The sequence below is a fragment of the Alligator sinensis genome, unplaced genomic scaffold (assembly GCF_000455745.1).
Source record: "Alligator sinensis unplaced genomic scaffold, ASM45574v1 scaffold859_1, whole genome shotgun sequence".
In the NCBI taxonomy this organism is placed as follows: Eukaryota; Metazoa; Chordata; order Crocodylia; family Alligatoridae; genus Alligator; species Alligator sinensis.
This window is the reverse complement of record NW_005842656.1, coordinates 43,018-49,445: the sequence shown is the minus strand read 5'-3', so window position 1 is coordinate 49,445 and position 6,428 is coordinate 43,018.

Below are 6,428 nucleotides of genomic sequence, written 5' to 3'. Positions count from 1 at the left end.
CCCCCCCCCCAGCCGCACCCCAGCCCCCACTGCACTCAGTCCCCTGAAAGAGGCTCCCGTCCACTTGCACTGCTAACACTTGCACCTCTGCAGCCTCTTGCCAGGCCGGCCACTTCCCCTTCAAGATAAGCAGCTGTTTTTCCAGGGAAACGCAGCGTAGAAGCATGTGCTCCTCACCAGCCAGGAGCCCAGGTCACTCACGCAGCGCTGACCCTGCTTTGAAACTCAGCCTTTGCCTGATCCAGGAATCAAATATAAACGAGCAACCCCCAGAGTCCATGCCTGGGCCAAACAGAGCCCAAGGCCTCACCAGTGCCAGCTCCCCTCTTACTCTGGGCCTTCCTGGGGATGTCAGTAGAGGGACCCGCAGTGAAGCCAGCCCCATAGCTTCTCCCTTGGCCAGAGGAGTCCTGCAGCCTGTGGCAGTCTCCCACGGGACCAGCTGGGAGCCTCCTCCTTGGGCTCATTTAAACTGGGCTGGCCATGGACGTGGGGGCGTGAGATCTCTCGTTCCTAGAGGGGCTGAATCTGCTCACGGGAACCCGACCAGGACGCGATTGCTCAGCGCTGCTTAGAAATTCTGATTCAGCGCGCACGCAACGATGGACCGTCAGCCACGAGATCAGGAGCTTCTCAGGAAACCTTTGGAGGAAAACCTTCCCCTGCCACCCCACAGTTGGAAGTGATTCAGGAGCTAATCTGTCTAGCTTTACCGCACTCCCTTCCTAGCACCTAACCATGTCAGCTGCTGCCTACAAAAGCTTTTGCCTCTCTGATTGCATTGGTGTCGAAGGTGTCTGCCCGGCAGCTGCGAGGTGAGGGCAGAGCTGTGTCTATGGCAGTGGCACCTGCAAGGAGGAAACTGTTTCCAGGGAAAGTGAAAGCCACAGGCTGTTTACTAAAAATGCCCAAGCAAAGCAAGCGCTGACGAGCCGCAGGCCAAGACCATCAGCCGGAGCTGCATGGTGAAGGTTTTCCCTTGGTTCCTCTAAACACACCTTAATCACAGAGCTGCCCACACGACTGCCAGCCCCTTGCCAACACCACGGGCTGAACCTGGGACTGTAAGGACAAAGCCCAGGACATGCAGCAGTTCGGAGCCAAACACATGCATTTCCAGCGAAACGCCCTGCTGATGAGCCCGCTCGCCTGCCAGGCCTCCTCCTTCCTTGGATTTCAGTGGAAATCACAGAATCCCGGAGCCGTGGGGCTGGGACAGACCTGGCGAGGGCACACCTAGTCCAACCCCCTGCCCGAGGCAGGGTCAGCCCTGTCCAAACCAGCCCAGACAAATCCTTCTCTAAGCGACTACTAACACTACACCATCAACCCTGTCACACAACCACGCGGCCTCGCACCTGAACCTGCCAGCGGTAAAGCCAGGTGGCAACAGCTGTCCCGTGCTGCAGAGGAAGGCAACCCCCCACTCCCTCTACCCCAGTATGGACCAGTCTGATCAGGGGCTAAAATCCCTTCCACCACCAGTGCAGCATGGGGCTGAGCCCGAGCGCGGGGGCAAGACCCTCCAGCCAGGACCCTGCAGGGTTGGTGCCAGCAGGAGCATTGGCACAGTCCAGTTGCCATGCCCAGTGTGGGCTGCAGCCAGCTCCCAGCACCTCTGGGGGAGGTGAGAAAACCCCTGGGAAGTGGAGACAGACTAGGCCCCGGGCCCCTGCCACGAGCCTGCCACTCTTGCGCACAGGGCCGCCGTGTGCAGGGCATGCTACAAGCAACTTCGTGGGAGCCCCGTGGCAGCAAACACCCCGTATGCTTCTGACACTAGATGCAGAGAGAGACAGGGAATCCCTGCTGCAAACACCTCTCAGCGTGCACAGACCGAGCACCAGCCAGGGACCCTCCGCCGGCGGAGTAAACACAGGGCTTTAAAAGGATTCCAGCACCAAATTCCTGGTCTTAGGAGCAAGGGTAACATGGATTAAACACCTCGGCCAGGCCAGGCCAGGCCACACACACTTTACAGGGCAGCGCCAGCTGACCGCAGTTAAGGCTAAAACGTTTTTTTATTCTTTTGCCAGAGCTCTGAATTTAAACAGAAGCCTCCCGGCAGGAGCCGTCCTGAAATCTGAGCTGTCCAACACCCACCTCTACGGCCAGGTCCTCTTCAAATCCATTCTGGTCACTTGGGGCCTGGGTTGGGCTCTAGGGGCAACTCTCCCAAGGTTAAATGCTCCAGGGGGTGACCCTGTGCACGTGGGAGAGAATGACTTTGGCAGCCAGGGGCACCTTGCTGAAGCTGAGGGAGAAGCAGTGATGCTGCCTGCCAGGCAGCTCCAGCAAGAAGGATTTATCAGCTCTGGTTCCCCTGCGAGAGGCATGACCCCACCTAACACATGGGCTCAGCCCAGCCATGCTCCTCTTGCCAGTGCCAGCACCAGCACCAGCGCATCACAGCAAGTACCCGGAGCACGTTTCCAAACGCCACGAGAGAATATGGGTGGGAACAGCCACCGAGCAGTGCAGGAAGCCCGTCCGGGGAAAATCCCTGCTCAGAAGAGAGGGCAGCAGGGCCGGGGAATGCGAGCGAGAGCAGGCCATGAGCTGGGACCCCTGCGAGTCGAGGCCAAGCTGCAAGACAGCGAGGCCTTGGGGCAGGAAGCAGCGACAGCTAGGACACAGCCTGCAAGGCATGCACACCGGTGTGAAACCCCATGTTTAAGTAATAAAACACTTGCCAGGCCCGTTAAAGTTTAATTGGGGTTTTGTTTGCTCTGTTTTTCTTATGCAGACAAACCTGGGGCCCGACCCTGAGCTGGGCACAAGCTGGAGTAATGCAGAACCTGTGGCTGTCAGTGGGACTCCACGCATGGACTCGTGCAGCAGGGCTGGGCTCAGCGGCTGGAGCCCACCCCTGGCAGCAGCCAGCATGAGAAGCAGGCGCCACGTGTGTGCCATGTCATGCGTGTTGATGTCTCGCGGTGCCTCCCAGCAGGGGTCCAGACATGGCTTGAGTTTGTCCAGCAATGAGTAAATGTTGATTTCTGAGAGGTTTCCCTTCAGGGAGGAACTGTTTTACTGTCCTGTAACTGTCGGCCATGCCGGGGCTGGGCCGCATGGCGGGACGCTGGGAAGCCTGGACAGATGCTGCACTGAAGGATGCCCCATAAAACGGGAAGCCTGGACAGATGCTGCACTGAAGGAGGCACCATAAACCCCAGCAGCCACAGCTTCTTGGCACGGGTATTTCCTCTCCTGCATTGACTCAGAGGCAGCCTGACCTTTCCCCACTCCTGAGATCTGGCTCTGAGCATGGCTTGACGCGCCAGCTCTGTCTCGCTCTCGGTGCTCCCAGCCTGAGTGGGGATGGAGCTGCATTTCATTTGGTGCACTGGTTTCCCTTTGAGCTGAGCCCCACCAGCTTCCTGCATTACCGACCCTCTGCCCCACGTCCCTGGCAGGAGCTGCTCTCCCCAGCTCAGTGCTGAGCACCGTGCCCAGCTGAGCCAGGCTGCAAAGGCTGCGCAGCCCCTCCTCTGCTTCTCCAGCTGCTGGAGAGTTCAGATCTTTCCACCCTCCAACATGCTCCATGGCCGCTGTTGCATTCGAGACCTATTCTCGCACCATTTGTCACTGCAAACGTCCTGGCGCAAAACATAAATTAGCCCCCGCCAGGAGGGGAACTCGCTGCAGAGGGAAACAGGGTGAATCCCGGTGCTTGTGATCCATCAAGGAAAACATTCATAGCAACCGGGTGCTCCAGAAAACAAACACTCAGGCAAATCCCCCAGGCAAACCCAGCCGTGCTCCCAGACCTCACAGTTCCCAGGATGCTGGGATCAGCGGGGGTGCCTGTTCCCTCTGCGTGGCCCTGGGCCCTGCTAGGAGGGGGCTCCCTGCACAAGGCACAGGTGGGAGCACTGAAGGAGATAATGCCGGGAGGGGGGAGATGGGAGCCAGCGCCCATGCTCCCTCCCCGGCGAGGGGCTCTGTGGGGCGGCAGTAGCCTCCAGGGAGCTGGTCCCCAACTGCCAACACACATCCCCCTCCTGCCCACTCAGAGCGGAGGCCAGGCAGAGGGTGAATGGGGCTCAGCCTCCAACTGCAGAAATGTCTGTGCTCAAAAAACAGAGTTTTACTAAAAAATAAAAATGACCTAAAATAAACATTAACATCTTCAATGTGCTTGAGTTGGCTTGGTCCCCCCGACTAGTGGGCAAATGCCTGGGTTCTTTTTATGTCTCCTCGTTTTCTGTAGGAGAAGGATGGCAGGGGTCAGCATATTAGAGAAAGGGAGAAAAGTCACTGTCATTTTTTCCTCACTGGAAACGTAAAAAAAACAAACAAACTGCTAAAAGGGAGTTTTTTCTCTGTACCCCCTCAAATGTCCCAGCCCACATTTTCCTAGTGGAAAAAAAAGAAGAAAATGCAAAAATTCAAGAGAAAGAATTTTTCTCCTTGCTTTTCCTTCCTTTCTTTTCTTTTTTCCTGAAGAGCATGACAAAAGTATTTTAAAATTGTCTCATCTCTGTATGTTTTTGCCCCTTAGGAAGAAGTAAAATGGGGGAGAAAGGTAGACAATTAAAAAAAAAATCAAAGCATTGTAAATGAAACAAGGAGAAAATTTCATTTTAAAATTAAATTAAAATTCAATCATTAAATTCCAATACAATCTTTTCAAACAGACAAAATGTATTTTCTTTCAAAAAATGCTGCGCAGACAAAACAAAATGCAAATGTCGCCTTCCTCTGGAGCAGGTCCTGTTCTGTCCCCGCCACCATCTTAGTTTCTGCAACCCAACACGCATCGTGGGGCTGAGCACTGCAGCATCGCTGCGGCCCCAGGAAGCATGCCCGAGTGTAACAGTGCACAGAGACGTGTGCTTGTCGCTCACTGCAGCACAGAGCGCACAGCCGAACGCAGGCCCATTGCACTGCACTGCACTGCCACTGCAGAGTGGAGGGGCAGCTCAGGCCCCACCTGGCAGTGAGATGCCTGCAGGCTGAGCCACGTGCCCACTGGCAACCAGACCAGTTTGCAAAGATCAGGTGCTCTCATGGTCTGTGCTGGTGGCTCCGTGGGCCCCTTTGCCCATGTGTGGCAAGGGTTTGAGCCATCCCACATCTAGGGCCACACTTGGCTACTGGTCCACCTGGCGCCCCCGACAAGGACAACACAATGATGGCCTGTCATTCCCCTGCTGCTTCGAGCATTTGCTTAGCAGTGGCCAGCCACTGCGAGAGGATCTTTCCAGCTCAGTGCCAGCCATGGACAGAGGGTGACTGATAAGCATTGTATGGTGCTGAGCATCTCTCGGCCTTGGTTTTCTGTCAATCCCAAGCTTCCCCCTGGGGTCCTTCATCTCTGACAGCAATTCATCCCTGGCCACAACCAGGCATGGCAGGGTCCAGCCCTGTCTTTCTGGAGCCGGGATGGCCTCTGTGGCTGTCACACAGCATCTCTGGTCTACTGCTGCGGGATACAACCGGGCCCAGCACTGCAGACCCGTGGGAGGTGCGGGAGGGGGCTCTGCCTGGCTCCCGGCAGTGGAGCGGGTGGGCCACTTCTGCTCTGTTGGAGCCTGCCCCAACGCAGGGCTGATCCCAGCCCTAGAACTGGCGGAGGCGGCGACATTCCCGGGGATTTGGGAGCTGTTGCTGCACTGACACAGCAGCGAGGGGGGAGCGGTGAGGACCATGGCTCCTGAAGATGAAAAGACAAGCCAGGGCAGGCGCAGCCCATCCTAAAGCCTTTAAAAAGGCTGAGCTATTCCCAGGGAGTTTATCCCCCTTCACTCAGGCACTGCCTGCACTTGGTAACAGCCTGGCTGGGCTCGGGGATGCTGGGAGTTTGTCATCAGGGCGGGCTGGGAGCCCTGGAAGCCCCAGGGTGCCAACCCTGGTCTTCCCCGGCAGCAAGTGGCTGGGCCTCTCCCCTGGTCCAGGCAGCACCCTCCCTCCCTGCCAGCCTGGAGAAGCAAGAGCCTGCCCAGCCCTGCCAGTGCCACAGGCAGGGCTCCCCTCCGCTGGACCAGGGGCTTGTCCATGCCCTGCTGCCCCGCGGGTGGGGCCAGCCCCTTCCCCCCACGTGCGCAGACACACCAACACCGAGGGCACCGGGGACCACTGGGGGCTCCGGGGTGGCCAGAGCCCCGCACCCCCGGGGCCTCCCCCGTCTCCCGCGCAGCCCCCGCAGTCCGTGCGGTTCTCACATAAATCAGCGCGGCCAGAGCCCCTGGGAAAGGCCCATTTTTCACGGGCCGCTGCTGACAGAGAACGAGAAACAGACGGGCCCGGAGATAAACCAAGGAGCGCAGCGTTTACACAAGGGCCGCGCTGTGTAAATAGAGCCGGCTCGGGGCGGCTCCCGGCGGGGCTGCACCCCCCCGGCAGCGCAGAGCAGCCCCGCGCCGCGGATCGGGCTCCCCGGATCGGGGCCGCCGCCGGGGCACCCCCCGAGCAGCTCGCGGCCG